A 26,631-nucleotide genomic window follows, 5' to 3' on the forward strand; every position below is an offset into this window, starting at 1 on the left:
CTTAAGAGTGCTTCTGCTTTTGCTAGAAATGAAATTTCTTCATTGTTTTTAGGCTCTTTAGCCTTCTATGTTTCCTCCCTGGCTTTTAGTTCAAATGGATCTGTTGCATTGTCTAGGGTTTCCCAGAACTTGTAGCTCCATTTTTTTGGCTCTTTTTTTGATGGTGACATTGCTCCCCAAAATTTGTAGCTCCATTTTATTGGCTCTTTTTTTGATAGTGATATTGCTCCATTATGCTGATGTTGTTGGTGGAATTGAGCCTTCTATATTCTATTCTTCAGTATCTGCTTCATTTGGTTCCAAATTATTGTTTCTGATTTCCATTGAGACTAATTCTGTTTTGGATTTCTCCTTATTCAGATTGTGGGTATTCATACCTATGCTTTGGGGATCCCTTGTTGTGAAAAACCATTCATTTTCTATACCCTTGATAGCTTTAATGCTATCCTTTCCTTGAGTAGGGGTCTCTGAATGCTTTCTCTGAAATATCGGGCTATCCTTCTCTAGGTGCTGAACCTTTTCCAACTGTTTTTTTTTCCTTTTCTTTGTTCTTCTTGAGGTCTTTATCTAAACTTTTTTTAATTTCTAATTTAGACTTTCCTTTGGTTTTATTTGCTTGTACCTCTTTTTGTTGTAAAATCTCCATTTGATCAATGGTGTCATTTATTTTGAGTGTGATTTCGTAATTGAGTTGTTTAATACTCCAAATATTCTCCTCTAGTTCCATCATTTCTATTTTTGATTGCACTATTTCTTCTTTTAAGCTTGCAACCTTTTTACTTAATGAGTGGAGTAAATCGACTCCTTCCATAAATCTCTACTTTGTGATCTGGTTGATGTCTTCTCCCTTTGATTTTCTAGATTTCTTTTCAATACTTCTAAGTACGCTTTGTATGACCTCTAGTTCTGTTATCTCACCTTCTATCTCGCTATTTGTGGATAGAAGAAGACTATCTGTATTATTTTTCTCTTTGATCTCTCCTCTTTTGTGGTAATTGTACTATGCTTTTGCAGCCAACTCTAATGTTGTTCCTCTAAGTTGGTATCCAACTTGATTTCCTCAAAATCTGAATTGTTTGTTGCCATCCTTCTCCCATCTTTGAGAAATTTCATATGTTTGATTTTCCCTTGATATATAGAGAAGTTGATTTTATACAATGATCTATTTGTGATAATTTTGATCTATTTGTGATAATTTTGATGTATTCTTGGTGATAGAGTTTTGGTTTTAAGTTAATTAAGAGTTTTACTAATGTAGATTTGATATGGTGAGGCTCATAACCCTTAATCCCTCCTAATAACTCTCCAATTTGAATGAAAATCCTAATGTCACATAATTTAGTTGGGATGCTATTTAATTTTATCCATATTGGGAGATTTAGAAAGCTCACTGGGGTTTCATTAAAATTGGGTTTCTATTTTAGAAAGTTTTTACTATATCCACTAATAAAATTGAGAGATTTTTTAAGTAGAGATATCCTAATACTTAAATCTATGCAATTTAGAAAAACTCAAGTTTGAGAGAAAAGTTATACTTACATATATGGTGTCCATGGATTTGAAACAATTAACCATTTTTGGCCATTCTAATTTTGGCTTGGTCGATACTGCATACAAACCCCTTTCTTCACAGTCAAACCATTTGTCTTCGCTTATCTTATTGTTGATAATGATGGTAGTGGATTCCTTTTGTTTTGTTTTGTGGCTAATGTGTGACTACATTTGTTCTATTCCTAGTTTATGAAAAGGAAATTGGCCAAATTGGAATAAGGGTTGTGAGAGTGAAGTCATTATACTCGAAAGAATTAGGATAGAGGAGAGATTTGGATGGTTCCTAGGTTTAGGGTTAACATGAATGCTATTTGCTTCCAAAACTTCATAGGGTTTTGGGAAGATCTGTAAGGTTGGATGAATCATGCTGTTTAGGGCTTGCCATTCCTTGGTGCCGCTACTAAAATTCATATTGTTAGTAATTACGCTTCTTGGATGATTTGACAACTGAGGTTCACTTTGTTTATGTATTCCTTGCATACTTTGTTTTCTTAAAGAAATTTGCTTGTTTTTCTGTCTTTCTTTATCTCTTTCGCCCTGGCTCTATGGCATTTTTCCTTGGAGGTCCCTGTGTTTGTGCACTTTAGATCAATTTGTTTTCGAATCTCCTTCCGAGAATGAACTTTCTCCATCATTCTTCCTCATTGTACCTTTAATTACTTGCTATTTTACACACTTGTGGATTTGAGATTAGAGGAAAATTCCTAGCGTGCTTTTGGTTCTGATATGCTATTTCCTTGTTTCGTTCTTCATGCCACTCAATTAGTGCTTCAAACTAATTTTTAAGGTGAATTTGATCAATCATGAATTTCTTCAGCAATGGGAGTTTTGTTGATTTTTTTGGGATAGTTGAATTTCCTTGAAGAATGTTGCCATTGAGACTTAGGGTTTACTTTTCTTGGATTTTCGTGATAAGTTCTACTATTCACATTTTTTTTCTCTTTCTAATAAATAAATCCAAAAATTTAATAAATATTTTATAAAATAAAAATAAACATGAAATTAGTATTTTCGCATACCTTTGATCTCTCAAATCATGGAACCATAATACACTTAGTTTTCTATATTTAGTATATTTGTTTTCACGTGCATGTATAAGTTTAGCTACAACATGCTTTCCTCTCAATTATTTTTTTATTTTTCCAATTTTTTTTTGTAATTAATTTATCTTAGATATAAGAAGAATATTTATCTTTATTGAGAAAATTAATGATAATCACATGATAATTTTAAAGTTCAAACCCTAGCTATTCAATATGTTGTTTTCTTCCAATTTTCTATAATTAATTTTTTCTTATATTAGAAAGGGTTTTAAAAGAATACAATCATAATAATTTTCTACAGTTTTTCTTAGTCACATTTTCTTGATTAATAAGTTTTCCTTTTCAATATATACAACATAATTATTTATCTAAAAATTAATATAATAAATTAATAAGCATTATGCAAGCACCCAGGAAGACAAAAGGTAGACATATCTTTCAATAAAATTCTACAGTGAGCTTTCAAACCCTACCTCATAACAACAACTAGGATTTGAGACAACTTGTGAATGCATGTAAATCCAAATCCTCTAAAACTTTCAACAATTCTTTTGCTCCAAATTCAAATTTTGCTTCCCAAAACCTACGTGTGTAGGAATGAACTCAAATCTTTTACTAAAGAGTTTAACTCTACCTAATGTTTCTAATTTTTGAACATGCAAAAGCCTCTCCTTAAACCCTAAAATTTTATTATTTTAATTTATTTAATTCCCTAGTGCGTGCTTTTTGCCTTTAATAAGAATAAAATTTATTTAAATTATTCCCCCTTCATTTTTTTTCATAAGAAAGACGTTTTTAGAAAACATATTTACGAATTTAACTAATAATAATATTTAAAATCCATTATTGAAATGCAACTTCTGAATTTATTATTATTAAATTAAATAAATATAATAGCACCAAATTATATCTTTAAATTTATTTCTTCCATTTAATTAATTTGTCAATTAATTAAATATAATTAAATTATCTTTTCTTTATAAAACATTGATTTAATTAAATAATTTTATATTCTCTTTGATTGATTTAATGATGTCCATAAATCATAACAAACCCACAAACTCAATAAGAAAACTCATCTAAAAAATAAAGTACGAATAAAATTCAAAGGTTAAAAATTTTGAATTCACATCACTCTTATGAATTTAGAAAGGTAGATAACTTAGACGCTTGTCATTTATCTTAGGACAATTGGCTCTAGTTTAGGATTTGGACTTGAGAACCATTTTCCTTTTTTTACCATTGAGATACTACGATAGGGCATGCCCATCCTTGCAATTCAGGGAAGTCAATTTCTAGTACCTATAATCTACATAAAAGATGAACATGTACATATGCATATGTATCTAAACTAAACAAATAATAACAGGGAGTGGTACATGATTTAGATCCTTGTTGGAAATATTCAGTATAAGATAGGTTATTGAGAGGGGAGGGGTGAATCAGTAACTTATAAAACTTTCAAATACTTCAGCATACAAGCCATTCACCATTCATTCATCTAATCTACTGCATAACTGAAAGAACAAACATTCATTGCACATGTACACAGAGATTTGGTGACCCAGAAACCTTCCAAATAGAAAGTAAAACTGGGGTGGGGATGATACCCACTAAACTTCAATACTACAGTATAAAGTTGGCCGGTTAAGGCTTACAATGATCACATCTGATGATCTGCCCTGTTAGGAGAAAATAGGACTGCTAGATCCACCTTGTTAGAGGATTTACAAACATACACTGAAGTATGCACTCTGTTAGGAGATTTACAAAAGACTGTTAAGTCTACCCTGTTAAAGGATTTACAAACTGATTCACCTGTTAGGATGAAGCAGTGGATCTGCTTGTAACTATTGATAAGATCCCTTTTGCATTGATCACCTGATGTGATAGATATATCTTTTCTGCTCTTGTGTTGACCTTGCTGAATCCCTTTCTCTTTGCTGTTGATTCGCTTTCACTTTTCTCAAAATATAGCAATACCTTTTTACATGCGAACCTTACTCTCATTTTTTTTTTATACACCATATCTCTTACAAAATGATATCATACATTACATATATACCATTCATTATTTACAACTGCAAGGTTGGCCAAAATATAAGTGAACTTGTAAACATTACTGAGTCGGCCATTTAGTAGAAAACTCGGGTTCATTGAATTGACTCAGTGACCTTCTGACACTCGGCATCCACTACATTACTGGGCATCGTCATGCACTTAGTAGAAGTGAAGGATTGATCCATATTAATCACCTGACGTAGTTTTGAACTTGGTAACCATAGGTGACTCGGTAGATGTATTGTTACTTGGTAGAAACTATCTTCTTCGTTTACCTTGGTTCACTCGGTAAACACTGCTTTCTTTCGTTTACCATTTTCACTCGGTACACACTGCTTTCTTTCGTTTACCTTCTTCACTCGGTAAACATTGCTTTCTTTCATTTACCTTCTTCACTTGGTAAACACTGCTTTCTTTCATTTACCTTCTTCACTCGGTAAACACTACTGAACTGCCCATTCACTCGGTATCCTCTGGAATGCTCGGTGTGAATTGTTTACCTACTGAACTTATAAGGTAACTACTGAATGCTCGGTGTGAACTGTAGACTAAGTGATGAGATCGGTAAGCATTCAGAATCGAATAAGTGTTTGCACTAATGACAAATATATCATAATTCCAACAATCTCCCCCTTTGGTATTAGTGACAAAAACACTTATGAGTCAAAACTTATGTGCAAAATTTGACGTACTAATTTACATATATCTCCCCCATACAATATGCACATAGTATTTACAAATATCTCTATCTTTACATATTGCTTCTTTTATTTACATCTATCTCTTTTTTGGTACTCTATCTCCCCCTTTTTGACAATAATGCTAAAGTAAACAATATGTATTTACACAGAAACACCAAAATGAGAGATAAACTCATAATGTACCTTGAGAATAAGAGCCAAAGTCTTATCCCAATTATCTTGCAAAATGTTGCAGGTGGAGAGTGCTATTTGAACTTCTGCTGAAAGTTCAATCAAATGATCTGCAACTGAAAAATTGTTGTCATGGATCAATGTTTTGGAGTAGACAATGTGTTTATGCATTGTGTCCATGATAGGAAGAATCATATTCTGAATGTCAATCAAGGTTGATCTGATTCTTGCTTCCTCTCTCAACAATTCTGCCTGCTTTTCTGACAAAAATCTAATTTTGAGATGATGGGATGAACTTGAACTGGGGTCAAGTTGCAGCTTTTGGGCACTGACCTTCATATCCTCATCAATTTTATTTAATTTTTCTTTGATCTCCTTGGTATACTTGGTAACATCACAAAGTTTGGCAAAAAGTGAAGTTACATTATTAAAAGAATTTTCAAGATTGACCAAAATTGTGGTCAGATCTACCTGTTTTATTGCAATATGGTGAGCAATGTGCTCAAGCACCTTATTATCAAATTTCTTTTCCGCCTTTTCAATCAGTTTGTCCTGACCACAGGTGTCCTCATTGAATTTATTTACAGCCTCTTCTAACAGAATCAAAATGTGTTGAGTAGAATCTACTTCAACACCTACAGCTGCTGTAATTATATTCTGGGCATTCTCAATTATTCTATATTCCTTATCCCTTTCAGACCTTGGCTGCTTCTGCGTAGCCTTCATCTCAATTAGTTGACTAGCATACCTCATTTCTTCAATGGTAGCATTTTCATAGTCAATCTTTGGAATTACTATCTCTGTGTCTAAGTCAGTACCTTCAGGAATTTCTTTTCCAGTGATCATAAGTCTTAATGGTTGCTTTTGTTTGACTTCTGTGATGACTGGTTTGACCTTAGGAATAGACACAATAGTAGAGATGGGAGGACTAGCAGTGAAAACTGGGATGCTTGAGGATTGAGTGCCAATAGGAGTATATATCAGATCAAAGACTGGAGTACTTGCCAAAAATGGTGATACACTCAGTAATGCAGTATCTGAACTAACTGGGTCTGAAGTAGATGCAGATAATGTTGACAAAATTGTAGAACAAATTGGAATGAACAAAATTGTGGAACTTACTGCTATACCGACTGATGATGATGGAGCTAGCTCGGTAGCTGAAGAAGAGAGATGCAGCTCGGTAGATGAAGTGGTAGACACTTCCATTGATGATACCTGGAGCTGAGATGTGGTAGGTGCAAATGATAAATCTGATGTAGATGTTATCAAACCTACTGAAGCTGACTCCAACCTTGATGATGTCATAGTTTTAGGTGGAGAGTGAGAAAGGGATGCAATAACTGCTGCTGCAATTTCCACCGGATCATCTTCCTCCTTATCTTCCTCTTCAGCTTCTTCCTCCTTGTCTTCTTCCTCTTTATCTTCCATCAGTGCATGTAGCTCTCCTGGTGAGACTGTGATGGATGGAGTACTATCAAACTCATCATCGTTGTTGCTGTCATCATCTTTGATTTCCACTGGGTCTTCACTCAACTTATGTAGATGATAGATGTTTTTTCACATGTTTGTAGCATCATTTACAACATGCTCAATGTCTTTGATCAAAATCAAATAGGTGTGGAATCTGATCATCATTTTACCTTCATGGCTTTTCATTTCAGTTTTTAGTTTTCTCTAGTGAGACTTGGTCGAAGATTCTTCAGGGATTGCTCATAAATATCTTTTACCGTTTGGGTGGCTGACTCCCATCTCGGTTGCAATCTCTCCAGTAGTTCTTTTGAGATTTGAGGGGTAATCTGGTCTAGGGAGTATTTCCATTTACCCATCTTACTGAGTACTAGTTCCTCAATCTGCATTTTCTCAGCATCTGTTCTAGTTTCAAGTTTCAATGCCTTGAAATTTGTGATGCCAGCTCCTTCTTCCAATAGTTTGAGCCTTTGCTCGAATGTGGGTGCAGGCTTGACTAGTATAGGTTCCTGCTTACCTTTTCTAGTTCTTCTGGTAAATACTGCAGTAGGCTTCTTCTTAAGTTTGGTAATGATTACCCTACCTTTCTTCTTTGGCTGTTCTTTTGCAGATTCTTCTTCTCCTTCTTCTTCTTCTCCTCCTTCTTCTTCACCTTCTTCATCTTCACCTTCTTCATCTTCACCTTTTCCCTCGGTGAGCATAAGAGGACCGGTTGTAGTTTTCAATTTGGCTATTTTCCTCTTGCCCTTGCTTATGGCCTATGGTAGCTTGATTTCAAGCTCAATTCTGGCCTTAGCTTCATCATAGGTTTCAAAAATTTATTGCCTTGGGTCTACTAGCTAATTTACCAGTGCTTCTATGATATCTCTGGCTTCATCAATATTTACTTCATAGGGAAGAGGTTTCACCCATGCAACTCGGGGTTTGACTGCCTGAATGTATACCTTGTCATAGTCAACCATGAAGCATACATCATCCTTATAATCTTCAACAAGCTTGGGAGGAATTCTAAATCTGTTATTCATCCTTTCCTTGAAGTCTTCAAAATAATTATCCATAATACTATCAAAATTTTCACCCATCTCTGCTACAAACTCATTTATTTGATACAAAATTGGAATGTCTTTTCTCCATTCTACTGTTCCTTTTGATGGAAAGAATTTTTGTACATAGAAAAATAAACATATTAATAGAGAACCAAATTTACAGGGGTTATTCTTTGAAGTCCTTATGCTATCCATATTTTTATTTAGCTGTCTCAGCATTACTTCTGACAGATCAAATTCAAGGTTTTTCTTTACAATCTTGAGGGCCAAATCCACAGCTTCACAAGGTACACTATTTAATCTGCTGGAACTGCATAATTTATATGCAATTATATGAATGCCAAATCTTAATTCCACATCAGGTACAATGTTGACCTTTAAACCTCTATCGTCCCACTCGGCTAGGGTTTGTTTTTGTAGCTCTTCCTAACCTAGGGTTTTGGTGGTTTTGGTTTTGCTGAGCATAAGGAGACTCGTGATTTTGTGAATCATCTTCTTTGTTATCACTATGGGTTGCTCCAACCACAACTAACCATTATGCACCTGACTCAGGATATACCTAATCCATTTGGTTTGGAAGTTTCTAGGCATATGCGAGATATGAGTCAAGCCCTTGGTTTCCAGATGCTTGAATTCGAGTTTCAGAGAGCCATCTATACTCATTTCACCTAGGGCATTGTCCATCTCTAGGTTTTCAATTTCTTGAATAGAACATTTGAAATGAGTACAAATATCATTGATAAGAAGTACCTTGGGTGGTATTTGTGATTAAGCTCCATTTGGGTCGAGTGATTTTGCAACGGCAGGAACAATCTTGAAGTTGGGCGCTTTGCATTCTGTATTCATTACCAACATTTTTGAACCTCTTTTTGCCTTGTTGCTAGTGCTTGCGGATGCCATTGCTGCTTGGTAAATAAAAAAAAAATCTTGAACAAATTCTTTGCAGGAAATTCGCTTGGAATCGCTTGGGATTTTCTCTAGATTCACTAGAAATCTTTTAGCTCTGAGTATTCTTAAGTCGCGGTGAAAAATGAAATTGAATTCTGCCCTTTTGATGGAAATACTATCATTAATGCTTGGTACAAAGGTAGATGAGATGATACAGTGCTTGGCAGTCTGTCATCGATCTACTCGGTAGAACTTTGTAACTCGGTGGTCGAACAAAACTTTAGTTACTCCCGACCTAGCTCGATATGGTCTTCAACCAACCTTGCTCGGTAGATGTAACACGATGAATGATAACCTTTCTTTGAACTTTGTATTTGAAATACTGATTTGACCATTTGCACTTTTTCACTCTGGAACTGCTTAAGATATGGCTATAAGATGCAGTTCTTGATTCCTCTTAAATCTAATTGGAAATGGTGGAGTCACCCATTTCTTGAGTGACATGACCATCATTTGAGTTGTCTTACTCGGTAGATTTAGGAATCCACTGTTGTCTCATCTGCTTCCGAATGTTATCAACTTTAGCTTTCTTTTCATCTTTAATTCTTTTAGTATTAATGCAATTCTTGGCTATATGACCAAGTTTAGTACAAGTGTAACATCTTATGGTTGTGTCCTTCTTTCTTAGGTGATGTCTTGCACAGTTTATCCCAATGTGTCCATATTCTCCACAATAGTGACACCTGCACCAAGTATTGTAGTTCCAACCAAATATTTCTTTGATAATTTTTTCTGCTAGATTGAATGCTTTGGATCTACATTCAGATGCCTTGTGACCTTGTTTCTTGCATTTGTGACATTTGCCTTCAAACTTTGGTTTCTCTTTCCATTCATTTTCTTTGTGACCATGCTGATTGCAATTGTAGCATTTGCCAGTGAATTTTGCCTTTTCATTATTACAACATTTGTTTGATGTATGACCTATCTTGCCACAGTGATTGCAAGTGGGTCTTTGATTCCTTTGAGCACCTTGTTTGGAGGTTTCACCTTCTTCCTTGTATCCAAGACCAGCTTTACCTTTTTGTTTATGAAAGTTTTGCTCACTTTGCTGATTTAATTGAGTCATGTCTATTTGAGATTTCATCATTCTTTCATTGACTTGCCTTTCAGTGATCAAGTTATTTTCCAAGATTTCATTGATTAGTCTTTCAGATCTTAGATCACTTTGTAAGCTTGCATTGATTTGTCTTTCAGTGATTAAATCATTCCTCAAACTTTCATTCTCAGATCTTAGACTCATAATTTCTTCATTTGCATTAGATAGTTGACCTACAAGATCTTCATGTTGAAGGGATTGATTATTTCTTACCTCTAAGTCTTCATTTGCCTTGTTTCTCTATTCCAAAACTTCACATAGCTTGATGGATTGGATTTCTTGTTCTCTTTTGAGCTTTCTTACTTCTTCTTGCAGAGAACCATTCTTTTCTAGGAGTTCCTTGATTGCTTCATTAGCTTCATTTGAACTGCTTGATGGTAAAAGATCTTCAATCTTTTCTTCAATATATTGATGATCATTCATTTGTCTTGCAAGTTCCTTCCTTCTTTTTAGAGATTGAGAAAGATGCTCCTTTGCTTCTTTGAGTTGAGCCATGGCCATTTCTAGATCTAGCTTTTCATTCTCAGTATATTTGTCAAGTCTAAATATCTCCATTGTCCTTGATCTTTGCTCAAGCTGTCAAACTTTATCCTGAGAACCACAATGCTCTGATACAAATTGTTGGAAATATTCAGTATAAGATAGGTTACTGAGAGGGGAGGGGTGAATTAGTAACTTATAAAACTTTCAAATACTTCAACATAAAAGCCATTCACCATTCATTCATCTAATCTACTACATAACTGAAAGAACAAACATTCATTGTACATGTACACAGAAATTTGGTGACCTAAAAACCTTCCAAATAGAAAGTAAAACTGGGGTGGGGATGATACCCACTAAACTTCAATATTGCAATATAAAGTTGGCCGGTTAAAGCTTACAATGATCACTTCTGATGATCTGCCCTGTTAGGAGCAAGTAGGACTGCTAGATCCACCTTGTTAGAGGATTTACAAACATACACTGAAGTATGCACTCTGTTAGGAGATTTACAAAAGACTGTTAAGTCTACCCTGTTAAAGGATTTACAAACTGATTCACCTGTTAGGATGAAGCAATGGATTTTCTTGTAACTATTGATAAGATCCCTTTTGCATTGATCACCTGATGTGATAGATATATCTTTTCTGCTCCTGTGTTGACCTTGCTGAATCCCTTTCTCTCTACTGCTGATTCACTTTCACTTTTCTCAAAATATAGCAATACCTTTTTACATGTGAACCTTACTCTCATATTTTTTTTATACACCATATCTCTTAAAAAATGATATCATACATTACATATATACCATTCATTATTTACAACTGCAAGGTCGGCCAAAATATAAGTGAACAAAACATTACTGAGTCGGCCAGATAGTAGACAACTCGAGTTCACTGAACTGACTCGGTGACCTTCTGATACTCGGCATCATCATGCACTTGGTAGAAGTGAAGGCTCGGTCCATACTAATCACCTGACGTAGTTTTGAACTTGGTAACCATAGGCGACTCGGTAGATGTATTGTTACTTGGTAGAAACTATCTTGTTCATTTACCTTGGTTCACTCGGTAAACATTGCTTTCTTTTGTTTACCTTTTTCACTCAGTAAAAATTGCTTTCTTTCATTTACCTTCTTCACTCGGTAAACACTGCTTTCTTTTGTTTACCTTCTTCACTTGGTAAACACTACTTTCTTTCATTTACCTTCTTCACTCGATAAACATTGCTGAACTGCCCATTCACTCGGTATCCTCAGGAATGCTTTGTGTGAACTATTTACTTGCTGAACTTATAAGGTAACCGCTGAATGCTCGGTGTGAACTGTAGACTAAGTGATGACCTCGGTAAGCATTCAGAATCAAATAAGTGTTTTTACTAATGACAAATATATCATAATTTGAATAGATCCCAACTAGTAGGTGACTACCACTTTGTTCCTCAATCACATCAGATACATCAAACATAAAGCAAAACACACACACACACACACACACACACACACACACACACACACACACACACACACACACACACACACACACACACCATACAAATGCAAGTACATGGTAAGTAACCATAAAACCATATATAAATCATCCATATCATTGTCATCATGAAAGAAACTAAAATTACTATATGAAGTATGCAAAACATAATTAGCAAAAGAACAACCATGAAAACATCAAATATTCAAGTATAAAGTAGCTCATCCAATATATAATCCAAACATGTAAATAGTATCAACCAAATCAGATAAAAAAGTACCACTAAATCAAATTACGTAACCATGAGAACTGGCCTTAAAGAATTCAACAATTAAACAAAAAACAAACTAGGGGTAGGCACTACAAAATATGAATAGCCTATTCCAATAATAGGTATTTTTGGGAATGGATAAATGGTCATGTTGGGGCTAAAATGAGTATACATATTCCTATTCCCCATTACAATTCCATGCACCAAACAAATAATAAAAATCATATTCTAATTTTAATTGACTATTCCGGTTGTATTCCAACAACCAAACGGGTCCTAAACGGAAAAGAAATACCCACAATATGTATGAAGCATCACACTTAAAGAGGAACATATGACATAATAGTTAGATGCACAAAAATCAAGGTGCAAAAGGCAACCAAAAAGATTACACACTTTGAAGTACAAATCCTTGCAAAGTCATAATGATTAAAAAGAATGAAGTGTCGAGGGTAAAGGATTAGGAATACAAGAAAATAAAGATGAATATTTTTTTGAAGATCGTAACAAGATTTTAAGCTATAGTAAGGTGAGGGGGTTAGCAAAAAGTTGGACAAAGGCTATTATAGGTAGCTTAGTAACTAATAAAAAAAAATGTGTTAGAATTAGGGGGATATTAAAGGGGGGAGGGGGACATGGGTGCCATAGGCACCCATATTTACTAAGGAGTCTACCTCAAAATTGCCTTCTCTATTAGTGTGGACAATTTTGAAGAGGGGGAAACAAATCTAAGAGAGTTAAGGCTGTATCTAATCTAGAATTTAGGAACTAATTTGGGGTAGATCTTTTCTGAAGAGTGTTAAGAATGATTTGAGAATCACCTTCAAAAATCAACTTGTTGATCTTAAGGAGCTTACATGCCACTAGACCTCCTATATGAGCTTCCATTTCAACCACATTATGGGAAGAATTTTCGATAGGTTTTACAAATTTACCACACACTTTTCTATTCCAATTATGGATAATACAACCAATTCTAGTTTTCCCCAAATTACCCCTAGAGGCTCCATCAAAATTAAGTTTGTGCTTGGAAAAGGTGGAGGGGGGGGGGGGGGGGGGGGGGTGGGTGTAATGACCAGACACATTCTTGTCATTCCTTTTTGGCCTTGGACCCAACCATTCTTTTCTCATATGATAATCCCAATCATAAAAAGATCCCTCAAAAAGGTTTTTGGATCTCAACTTGTTATTAATATTTTCAACAATGTTGGCCTCAATTTTATTACATAAAGAAAGAAGGTCCATCTCAGAATCCAAGAAATTTTTGTCGTTTCGTTCTTTCCAAAATTCCCAAATTAAAATTATACAAGTGGATTTGCAAAGTGCATCATAAGTATTCTTATTAGATTTGGATGGCTAGGCTTGAAGATGATTAAGCATATTATTTTGAAAAGTAGTGTGAAATTGAAGCTTGTTGCAAAGCCATTGCCAACAATGTTGTGCATAAGGACATTGTAGTAGAAGATGATCGATTGATTCTTCCTATTTTTTGCAAAGGACACATCTAAATGGGCCTTCAAAGCCTATCTTCTTGAACCATTTCGTAGAGAGGATCCTCTTTTGAGTAGCTACCCATAAGAACAGATATGCCTTAGGTAGACAATTTTTGTCCTAATAAAGATCAAGTGGGAGATCGATATTATTCCATTGCAATTGGGAGGAAATAACTTATATCCATCTTTAACGTTATATATACCAAATTTAGCTCTATTCTAGAAGGGAAACATCTTTGATTTTGGAAAATATATGTTGATCCTTTAGGTTAGCAAATATATCTTCTTTTTCTACTATGGAAAGGAGAGTATTTTCTAGGGATCTCCACTCCCAATCTAAACTAGGGTCATCAAATGGGAAGGTGATGTAATTTTTAAGGGTGTCTCGTAAAGAATTTTTGAGGGTATCAATGATTTTTTGAGAGGTAAGGGAATAAAGAGGATGACACCCTTTCTAGGAGTCTTCCCAACATAGAGAAGATTGACCATTGCCAACATCCAAAGATAAATGTAGGTTGATAAGGGATCTATTATCTAAAATGAAGTTCCATAATCTAGAACCCATGGGGAGAGAGTTAATCTTAAAAATTCTACAAGTTGAAGTTGATAAAAGATCAACCCCATAGCTCCCAAGAATCACCTGGATGCAAACACTTGTCACAGAAAGAGAGAAGCAAAAGCTATGGAGACTGGAAATTGAAGATCTGTAGTGCCTCTCGTGTTTGCATTCTATACCTTGTCTATTTGGATTCGAGAGATACTTGATACTTTTATTATATGTACTTTGAGATGACTTGAGGGTTGAATTTTATACTTTGATTCAACACCATAGATGTCTTAGTGCTATACTATTTAGTTTATCATATTTTCATGTTGATGCCATTTTGGGATGACAATAGATCTATGATGATATCTGATTATCTACTATTTGGAAATATTTTTCTGATTATGTTATGTGATGGATTTTATGCTATGGTGATTTACTTCATTCTTGTCTTTTTATGATTTATTTGAATATGAGTGATGTAAATGGATTAATTAGGTATTTAATGCATTATTGCTTTGGCTATGATATTATATGCAATTTCACTTGATCATGTGTTTTAGTGTGCATGAATTATATCTCTGGCAATGACACATGGAGTTAGTGATTCAACTATTCATATTTTACCAATGTTGTCCCTGTATGGTTGATGTATCCTTATTTAATTGTTTAAATTAAAACCTTTTGGTGATTATTAAATCCAAACTCATTTGCATTATGTTATTAGACCAGTAAGCATGTCTGTGCATTTAGAGCTTCGCATTGTCGCAAAAGTTATTAAGTGATTTTTTGTGATTTTGAGTTTTTGAGCTTTAAATCTTCTTGAATTCAATTTTTAGTAGCTTTGTCTTAGGTGAATTCTTGTTGCAAGGAATAACCTATTTTTGTTTAGGTCAATTGAGAGTCTAGCTAGTCCAAATGGCTATTTTCCCTAATCGACTATTCACTTGAAAAGTGAATTACGTTGGAAAATTTAATTCCTCGCTTTTTCTATTTTGGAATTGAGAAATTTAGAGAGCTTTTCTAAAATCCTCTTTTGAAGAATTTGATTTTTGTTCATTTTGGGAGCTATGAGTGTGGGATTTTTATGAGATCAGTCTCATTAGATCTAGCTCGGGGAGACCTTGCTTTTCTGTCACTTTCAACAGTTTTAGCGGATTATTTATTTTATTAGCCTGATTTTAGTTTTTGCCTCTTTTTCTATCAGGTAGGGCTTTCCAATTTTCCTATTTCTGCTTCGTTTCGGCTTCTGTATCTTATAGCAGTTTGTTAGGAGGTTCATAACTAGTGTTCCCCTCTATTTCTATTTGCTAGTTCTACTCGGTTGGTTAGGTATGAACATTTTCCCTATTTTGGGGATGGGGGTTTGGGGTTTCACACTGTTATGCTAGTTCTTTTTTCATACAATGTTTGAACTCAAATATTATTGGATTTTTGGGGTTTTGGGTTTTTTACACCCAAAGGCCAAATGGATTTTCATTTCAAAGTTTTCTAGTTTTAGGATATTTTACCTTGTTTTGTGTACTACCCTATTTTCTTAGATTTTCTTGGCATGAGTTGGGTCATGGACCTGGATTATCCATTTGTATGTCGGTTAGACCTTTATTACATTTTTGTGCTACACTGGGATACATGTCGCATCTGTCCTATTGAGTCTATTTTTGGTTGAGTGACTTTCTACTTAGTGTTCTCATCTAGTACTTCTGTTATGATCTTCTTGATGATGGTGTGCCACACACAAGTACGTGTGTGTATATTTGTTAGGTGACTTGCAAGTTTTGATCTTCCATGGTACTTCTAGAAGTTATGATCATTGGGGTTGGGATGGGAATTTGCATGGCTATGTGCACTCATTGTTGGATGATCATGGGTAGGGTAGGGTAGCATATGGAGGGGACTTCTATCTCATAGCCTAGTGTCATGATGCCATAGGGTTGGCAGATGAATTTTTAAGTGATAACTAAATAAAACACTAGGTGGTAATAAAATCTAAGATAATAAAATAATGCTTCAACATGTACACCCTCCATTGGGAAGTTGAGTCCACATAGATCCAAGCTTGGGCTTGTCGATGCCAAGTGACTCTCCATGATGTCAACCCCTACTTAGTAGCCTATTGAGTGTTTGACTAGGACCTGTAGTTTATGCATTGTCTATGTCTTGGTTTTAGTCATCATACTGTCTAGCATGAGTGTTAGCCATTGACATTTGATTTATGTGTGTTTGTGGTTGGATCATTATTTCCATCAACATGACAAGAATGGGCTTGCGGGTTCCATGTGGTTGGGAGGCGTAGCCACCCATACCACTTCTAGGGACCAATGTACATAGATGGCCTCTTGTCCTAGTGCAACTATTGCTTGATGTTTTCACTTGGTGCTTCAAGTTCCAAAGTATGCTTTCTTGTGATTTATGGTTTCATTGGGATTATTGTTTATCATGTTTAGATGGTGTTATTTATTGACACATTTCCTTATTACGATGATTAGCATATGATAACTAATGTTATCTATATTCATAAGATTATCTTATGCTTTACTTTTAGCATGTTAGATTTACTTATGCTTATGTTGTAGGATGTTTTAGTAGTGACATTCTTTTATGATAGTACTGATGATTTGATCAGTAGCTTTGGATGTTACGTACGGGGGATGGCTAGGGCCTATGATGGTCTTATGATGCTATTATGATTGGGAGGAACTGCGTACTTAGTTTGTACTATTCAGTGTGATATTATTTCTATTTATTGCAATGTTGTTTCAGTACACTACGATGTTTCCTTTTGCACTTTCTCTTTACTTCTTGTTAGATGGTTAGATGTTGCTTTCATCTGTCAGTACTGTACTCAAGTGGTTACACCTCTAAACATGGATCTGGTACTCCCTAGTGTGGAGGAAATTCTTTCCTTATCTTTTTACCTTTTTGTTCTAGCTTGCTATTTTGGTATCTCACACAGAGTTTTATTTTCTTGCACAAGAATGGAATTCCTCATGTGGTGTGTTGGGTTTCTTTGTGTAGCTTCTAGCACTTCCTCAAGTGAAATTGAACACCAGTTTTGGGTGTCTTGGTTGTTAGGCCAAGTATCTTCTCGTGTCAGTTGGGTCAAATCCTCACGCAAAAAGGTACTTCCTCATGTGGTATGGTGCACATCTTCACATGAAAACCTTTCTGCTATTGGTCCTCATGCAAAAAATAGGTGGCATCTCTGCTAGTTTTTGGGGATAAGTTATTGGTGATTCTAGTATCTTTTGGGTTTACTTAATTTTCCATACCTTGAAAGATCTTAGATTCTTAGTATTTTGGTCATTGTGGTTTTCTATTTCCTATTATGAGTGCATCAGTTTAGGTAGTGGTGTTTGGAGATTCATTAGTTGCAAGGATGGTAGTTAAGTCTTTCATTGTGATCTATTTGATCCATGTGTGATGTTGTCATGTGCACTCATGCTTGTAAATTTTTTTATATCTTGGCTTATTTTCATCCTTGTTCCAAGGATGTCTAGATGGGGCATTACATCTAGTATCAGAGCCATGTTGAAACATTAGGATCTTTGTGTTATGCTTCCACTATGGTTTTATTTTCCACTATGTATTATTATATTATGTTTGATTATTTGATATCTCATTGTTTCATGCTTTCAGCTCTTATGCTTGTGATCTGAGAGTTTTGACAGTATCTTATTATTCCCACAGTGATGCCTCCTGCACATAGACCTAGTGGTCATGGTGGTACCCATAGCAGTATCCGTGTAGAAGAACACCATGAAGAGGGATGTTAGGAAGGAGAGGGAGAATAGGATAATAATGAACAAAATGGTGTGGGGGCATTAATACCAGTGCTTCAGGAGATTCTTGCTCGGTTGGGCCCTCATGTAGAGGAACACTGAAAGGATCATGATTGGGAAGAGGGATCCCATCATGAGGATTTCCATCATTTAGAGAATATAGAGGAGGAACATGAATGTGAATGTTTTTGTACTCGACTAGGTGGCATAGAGCACCATCGGGGTGGTAGGGACCGCAACAATGAAGATTCCATCAAGTTGGATATCATGAAGACTCTTCATCAATCCAAACTACCACTATACGATGGCAAGGGAGGTGGCGTCAAGGCATAAACTTGGTTATTGGACATGGAGCACTACTTTACTATGTAGCCATATGCAACCAATATGAGGGCACATTGTGAAATTATGTAGTTGAGGGAACACACATCCATTTGGTGGAATATTGAGAGTCAAAAGCTGCAGATCAGTATTGCAGATCTCACTTGGGAGATCTTTGACTAGGGGTTCCATGAGAGATTCCTATCTCCTCAGTTCAGGGAGGCCCATGCTGATGAGTTCCATGTGATCCGACAAGGAAACATGATAGTGGATTAGTACAAAATCTGGTTCTTTGAGCTTAGGTAGTATTCTTGCTACAAACATGATGATTTACTCCTGGCTCATTTTTTCATCTAAGGCCTTAAGGAAGCCCTCATTTGAGAAGTCTGTATGCATCAACCTAGGACTCTTTTTCTCACTGTAGAGAAGGAACATGTTGCAGAGGAACATTTGGCTAGAGTTTTTAGTAACAAATCTGGTTCTTGGAACCAAAGTGCAAGGAATTTAGGGCAGCATGCATAGTTCACTCATTCCTTAGGGAAGGGCCAAGCCCAATCTAGACCTTCTTAGAGTGGTATATCTCGTGGTCATTAGCAGGGATATTGGCCCAAGGGTGGAAAGTCATCTAGTACCTTAGGAAAGAAAGGAGATAACCAGAACCAAGGACAAAAAGCTCAACAAGATCCTCCTCCTACTAGAACCAAGGATAAAAAGCTCAACAAGATCCTCCTCCTTAGAGTACTCAGCAAAATTCCAGCATGGGTAGTGCACCTTACCTTAGTGCTACTCAGAGTGGTTGCAGAAAAAGTTCCAACTTTGGAGGAAACTGTAATTCTTGTGGCCAACCTGGCCATAAATCTTTTAAGTGTTGCATCAAACCATCTTTAGGACTTGGTAATGGTGCATTGAGATCTGAGCCTACTATAGGAGTTGCTAGTAGGAATCAAAAAGTCTTTGTGGTGATTGACAACAGTTAGGAAAATCGTTAGGCTATAGTAGTCAAGGCTATAGGTACATTGCATGGTAATTCAACTTCAGTTTTGTTTGACTCTGGTGCTTCAGATTCTTTCATATCACCATCTCTTGTTCAACGATGTGGGCTAGTGGTAGTGTGTCAAGTTGATATGTGGTAGGTTGAGTTAGCCACGAGTTATAAAGTGACTATAGACTCGTTGGTCTGAGGTTTCTTTTTATATTTGAGAGCCTTCACCACCATAGTGGATCTATGCATTCTACCTCTGGGATTGTATGAAATTGTGTTGGCCATAAATTGGTTAGCCACCCATTAGGCGAATATCAATTATCATCATAAGATGGTATATTTTATTGATGATAGAGGTGGGTAAGTGGAACTTTTGGGAGTCCCAAGACCAGTTTCACTTTCAAATGATCTTAGCTAATTAGCTAAAGCGGAGTGTGTGGAAGGGTTGTCAGTTGTTTCTTGTGTTAGTCAATGATCTTAAGGAAGCTGAGGGCCATATGGTGACACTTGATGATCACCCACTCCTTTGTGAGTATGCTGATGTATTTCTTGATGAGATTCCAGGCATGTCACCACAACGTGACATTGATTTCTAGATTGATCTCATATGAGGAGCAGAGCCATTTTCACAAGCTCCTTTCCATATAACTTCTCAGAAGTTGAGTGAGCTCAGATTGTAGTTGGAGGAATTGTTGGCCAAGGGCCATATTCATCCTAGTGTATCCTTGTGGGGTACTCCAGTCATCTTTGTGAAGAAGAAGGATGGTTCTTTGCGATTGGGCATCGATTACTGGTGGTTGAATAAGGTGATGGTAAAGAACCATTATCCTTTGTCGAGGATAGATAACTTGTTCAATCAGATGAAGGGAGTATGTGGGTTCTCAAAGATTGATCTAAAGTTGGGATACCATCATCTTTGTATCTAGGAGGCTGATATTTATTGAACAAATTTTTGAACACAGTATGGGCATTATGAGTTCATAGTTGTACCCTTTGGGTTAACCAATTTTCCATCATTATTTATGAGTTTGATGAATGGTGTATTTTGTACTTACCTAAATTAGTGTGTCATTGTATTCTTGGATGACATATTGATCTATTCAAATACTATTGAGGAGCATGAAGTCTATTTACGTTAGATATTGCAGTGCTTGAGAGACCATCAGTTGTATGGAAGCTTGAGTAAATGTGGGTTCTTCTAGTCAGAGGTGAAGTATTTGGGATGTATGAAATGTCCATTTTCTGATTTTACATGATATTTCCAACCTTTAATCAGATCTTTAAGATCAAACAACTAATATCACAAAGATCCTCCAAATTTCTCAAGAAACCCCAAATCGGGTATGCCAGAAATTGTGCCAAAAGCTTCACAGCTTCACCAATTACTAATAAATCTGAAAATGGAAATTTTTACAGAACTTTCAGCAGCATAACAGCCTACAAATTGACATTTCCAGATCCGTATAGCCTTTACACAACAGCTCAAAAATGTAGGACCAAAACTATGCTCATCGGGCTCCCAAAATAGCACAAAATATGCCCGAAAACACCACAAGAACACTAATAATCTATCTCAGAAGTTTAATCACGTCCCAATATATATATTCAGATCTATTTTAATAGCTTAAAGTCTAAAATACAGCAGCAACCAAAACTGATATGAAATACTCAACCAGAAACACCAAACTCTTACAAAAATACACCCGGAAAACTCACAAATCTGCACTGTTCAGCACAAAGGCAAACTCTGTATGAGCATGCACATGGAATGGCTTCAAACTCCCGTCCTTAGCCTTCCTGGAAACCTGCAAACTCCCGTTCTTGGGTCTCCCTAGAAACCTGCAAACTCCCGTTCTTGGGTCTCCTTCTCCATAGGTTTGGCAGCCTCTGAAGAATAACAAAGAATGAGCGAAAATCAAGTCTGGAATCCCCCCAAAATGCCTCCAAACCTCTTTAAAAAGGGCATAACTGTAACTCACGTCCAAGAGAGGTTAATGAAACATATTTTAATAATAATTATCATTTATTAGTCCAACGGTTTCCAAAGATTAACTCCCTTTTTCCGAAACTTCACTTTCTTGGGCCTGCCTGCCTTAGCAAAGATTTTCTTTTTTTTAAAATTATTTGAAAAGGGGACATGACAATGTATCATCATTGGTGATGGAATTATAGTGGATTTGGAGAAGACTCGTGCTATCATGGATTGTCCTATACCCACTAATGTCTTAGAAGTTCATAGTTTTATGGGATTGGTGGGTTACTACCATCGCTTTGTGAATGACTTATCACAAGTAGCTCATCCCATCACTTCTCTTCAGCAGAAAGGGAAGAAATTTGTTTGGTCATACTAGTGTGAGGTAGCATTTAATGCTCTTAAGGAGTATTTGACCAGTGCACTAATCCTTGCAGTGCCTAATCCTATAAGTGATTTCAAGGTTTGCACAGATGCTTTATTGGAAGGCGTGGGTGTAGTGTTGATGCAAGATGGTTGAGTGATTGCATACGAGTCTAGGAAACTCAAGGAACATGAGCTTAACTACCCCACTCATGTTTTCGAACTCATGACCATAATGCCTACCCTTATCTATTGGAGGCATTTTCTTTAGGGACATAAGTTTGAGTTGCATAGTGATTGTAGGAGCTTACAATATATCTTTACTTAGCCAAACCTGAATGCACAACAACATTGTTGAATGGAGTTCTTGTGTGAGTATGACTTTGATGTTCATTACATTAAAGGGAAGGATAATGTCATCGTGGATGCCTTGAGTAGACAGCATGAGGTATCCGTGTTGTAATTGGGAGTGGATTTGTGAGGCCATATCTTGGAGGCCTTACCTAGTGACACTTGGTATTAGGAAGTGAGGGTGGAGATCAAGTCTAAACTTATCCTAGAAGGGGGATTTTTAGGTTATATTATTGAGTCCAATGGGTTGCTGTGACACTTGGGGTGTATCTATGTACCTGTGTTAGGTGATCTTCATACCTTGGTTTTGGTGGAAGTGCATTGTGCACCATATTTTGCACATCCTGGTGTTAAGAAGATGTATACTAATCTTAAACAACTGTACTTTTGGGAAGGGATGAGATGTGATGTTACTAATTTTGTTGCTAGACATCTTGAGTGCTAGAGAGTAAAGGTAGAGCATCAACATTAAGTAGGACTTTTGTAGCTACATACCATTCTAGAGTGGAAATGGGATACAATATCTATTGATTTTATCACAGGGTTTCTTATGTCATCACAGAAGCATGGTTGTATCATGGTGAAAGTGGACACGTTGTACAAAGTAGCACATTTTTCACTCATGAGAGCATCCTACATAGCTTCTTCTATAGCACATGTTTTCTTGGAGGATATTGTTCCTTTGCATGGGATCCTTCATTGGATCATTTGAGATAGAGATCCAATATTTACTTCTACACTATGGATGTCTCTCCAGCATGCTTTGGGTGAACAACTCAATTTTAGTTTTGCTTATCATTGAGAGACCGATGGTTAGACTGAGAGAGTGAATTAGGTTCTAGAGGATATACTGCACATGTATGTTATGGATAGGTAGGTGAAGTGGGAGGACAATTTTCACCTTGTTGAGTTTTCCTACAACAATGGGTATCATAGTTCTCTTATTATGTCACCTTTTTAGGCCTTGTACGATAGACCATGTCATACCCTTTTGAGTTGGGATCACCTTGAGGACCAAGTTCTTTTGGGTCTAGAGATGCTTCTAGATATGGATCAATAGTTTGTTCACATTAGGGAGCATTTGGTTTTTTCTCAAGATAGGTAGAAGAAGTATACAATTGCCCATAGGTTGGATCATCACTTTTCTATTGGTCATAGGGTGTTTTTGTGAGTGTTTTTTAGGAAGATCCCCATCTATTATGGGAAGGCTCTAAAATTGGCACCATGTTTTGTTAGAGAATTTGAGATCCTTGAGAGGATTGGTCTTGTTGCTTATTGACTAGCATTGCCACCTAGTTTATCGTGCATCCATGATGTTTTTCATGTTTAGATTTTGAGGTAGTATATTTTAGATGTAACCTATGTTCTTGATTGGGATGGTTTGTAGCTAGTGGACAAGCATCTTACTTTGGAGCCCATTCATATCCTACAGTAGTAGAGGCTAACCTTACAAGGTTGGGACATTAGGCAGGTAAGGGTCCATTGGGACCTGAGCAATGAGACCTCTACAAATTGGAAGGATGCTATACAATTGAGGGGATTGTATCCCTATCTTTTTGCTAGCTTCCAGGACTAAGCCTATGCTAGTGGGGTAGGATGTAGTGCCTCTCGTGTTTTCATTCTGTACCTTGTCTATTTGGATTCGAGAGATACTTGATACTCTTATTATATGTGCTTTGAGATGACCTGAGGGTCAAATGTTATACTTTCATTCAGTACCATAGATGCCTTATTGTTATGCTATTTAGTTTATCATATTTGTATGTTGATGCCATTTTGAGACGACAATAGATCTATGATGATATTTGATTATTTGGTATTTGGACATATTTTTCTGATTATGTTATGTGATGGATTTTATGCTATGATGATTTACTTCATTCTTGTCTCTTTATGCTTTATGTGAATGTAAGTGATGTAAATGGATTAATTAAGTATTTAGTACATTATTGCTTTGGCTATGATATTATATGTAATTGCACTTGATCGTGTGTTTTAGTGTTCAAGAATTGTATCCTTGGTAGTCACATGGAGGTAGTGATTCAACTATTCATATTTTACCAATGTCGTCCCTGTATTGTCGATGTATCCTTATTTAATTGTTTAAATTAAAACCTTTCGGTGATTATTAAATCTGAACTCATCTACATTATGGGATTAGATTAGTAAGCGTGTCTATTCACATTTTCATGAAATTTGTTAAGCGATTTTGGGTTTTCAAGCTTTAGATCTTCTAGAATTTAATTTCTAGTAACTTTTCCTTAGGTGAATTCCCATTACGAGGAATAACCTATTTTCATTTGGGTCAATTCAAAGTTTGCTAGTCCAACTAGCTATTTTCCCTAATTGACTATTCATTTGAAAAGTGAATAAGTTTGGAAATAGGAATGTAATTCCTCACTTTTTCTATTTTTGAATTGAGAAATTTGGAGAGCTTTTCTAAAATCCTCTTTTGAAGGATTTTCTTTTTGTTTATTTTGGGAGCTACGAGTGTGGGATTTTTACGAGATTAGTCTTGTTGGATCTAGCTCGATGAGACCTTGCTTTGCTATCACTTTCGACAGTTTTGGTGGATTATTTATTTTATTAGCTTGATTTCAATTTCTGCCCCTTTTGCTGTTAGCTAGAGCATTCTAGTTTTCTTTTTTCTGCTTCATTTTAGCTTCTATTTCTTGTAGTAGTTTGTTAAGAGGTTGAGAACTAGTGTTCCCCTCCATTTCTATTTGCTAGTTCTACTTAGTTTGTTGGGTATGAATTTTTTTTCTATTTTTGGGATGGGGCTTTGGAGTTTCACACCATTATGCTAGCCATTTTTGTACACAGTATCTAAACTCAAATATTATTGGATTTTTGGGGTTTTTACACCCAAAGGCCAAATGAGTTTTCATTTTGAAGATTTCTAGTTTTTGGGGTTTTTACCTTGTTTTATGTGTGCCCTATTTTTTTGAGTTTTCTTGGCATGTGTTGGGTCATGGACCTAGATTATTTGTTTGGATGTCGGTTGGACCTTTATTGCACTTTTGTGTTGCATTGGGATGCATGTCACATCTGTCCTCTCGAGTTTGTTTTTAGTTTAGTAACTTTCTACTTAGTGTTCTCATCCAATCCTTGTGTTATGATCTTCATGGTGGTGGTGTGCCACACATGAGTACGTGTGCATACATTTTTCAGGTGACTTGTGAGTCTTGATCTTTTGTGGTACTTCCAAAAGTTATGATCATTAGGGTTGGGTTGGGAATTTGCATGCCTACAGGCGCTCATCATTGGATGAGCATGGGTAGGGTGGGGTAGCATATGGAGGGGGCTTCTATCTCATAGCCTAGTGTCATGACACCATAGGGTTGGCAGAGGAAGTTTTAACTAAGTGATAACTAAATAAAATACTAGGTGGTAATAAAATTTAAGATAATAAAACAATGCTTCAGTGTGTGAGCCTTCCATTGGGAAGTTGAGTTTGCATAGATTCGAGTTTGGGCTTGTTGATGCCGAGCGACTCTCCATGATGTCAGCCCCTACTTATTAGCCCATTGAGTTTCTAACTAGGAACTATAGTTTATGCATTGTCTATGTCTTGGTTTCAGTCATCATACTATCTAGCGTGAGTGTTAGCCATGGACATTTTCTTAATGTGTGTTTGTGGTTGGATCATTATCTCCTTCAGCATGGCAGGAATGGGCTTGTAGGTTCCACGTGGTTGGGAGGCATAGCTGCCCATACCACTACTAGGGACCAATATACAAAGATGGTCTCTTGTCCTACTGCAACTGTTGCTGGATGTTTTCACTTGGTGCTTTGGGTTCTAGAGTATGCTTTCTTGTGATTTATGCTTCATTGGGATGCTTGTTTATCATGTTTAGATGGTATTATTTATTGACACATTTCCTTATTATGATGATTAGCATATGATAGCTAATGTTATCTATATTTGTAGGATTATCTTATGCTTTACTTTTAGCATGTTAGATTTTCTTATGCTTATGTTGTAGCATGTTTTAGTAGTGACACCCTTTTTTGATAGTACTGATGATCTGGTTGGTAGCTTGGAATGTTATGCATGGGGGATGGCTAGGGTCCACGATGGTCTTGTGATGCTATTATGGTTGGGAGGAACTGCATACTTAGTTTGATTGTACTATTCATTGCGATGTTATTTCTGTTTATTGTGATGTTGTTTCAGTAAAATATAATGTTTTGTTCTACACTTTCCCTTCACTACTTGTTAGATGGTTAGATGTTGCTTCCATCTATTAGTAGTGTACTTGAGTGTTTATGCCTAGAAATGTGGATCTGATACTTCCCAGTGTGTAGAAAATTCTTTCCTTAGCTTTTAACCTTTTTGTTCTTTGGCTTTCTATTTTGGCGGCTCATGCTAAATTGTAGTTTCTTGCACAAGAATGCAAGTCCTCATGTGGTGTGTTGGGTTTCTTCACACAACTTCTGGCACTTCCTCATGCAAAACCCAACACCAAATTTGCATGTCTTGGCTGTTTGGTCA

The sequence above is a fragment of the Cupressus sempervirens genome, chromosome 4, assembly GCF_028749045.1.
Source record: "Cupressus sempervirens isolate cs-2001-9-10 chromosome 4, ASM2874904v1, whole genome shotgun sequence".
NCBI classification, from domain to species: Eukaryota; Viridiplantae; Streptophyta; class Pinopsida; order Cupressales; family Cupressaceae; genus Cupressus; species Cupressus sempervirens.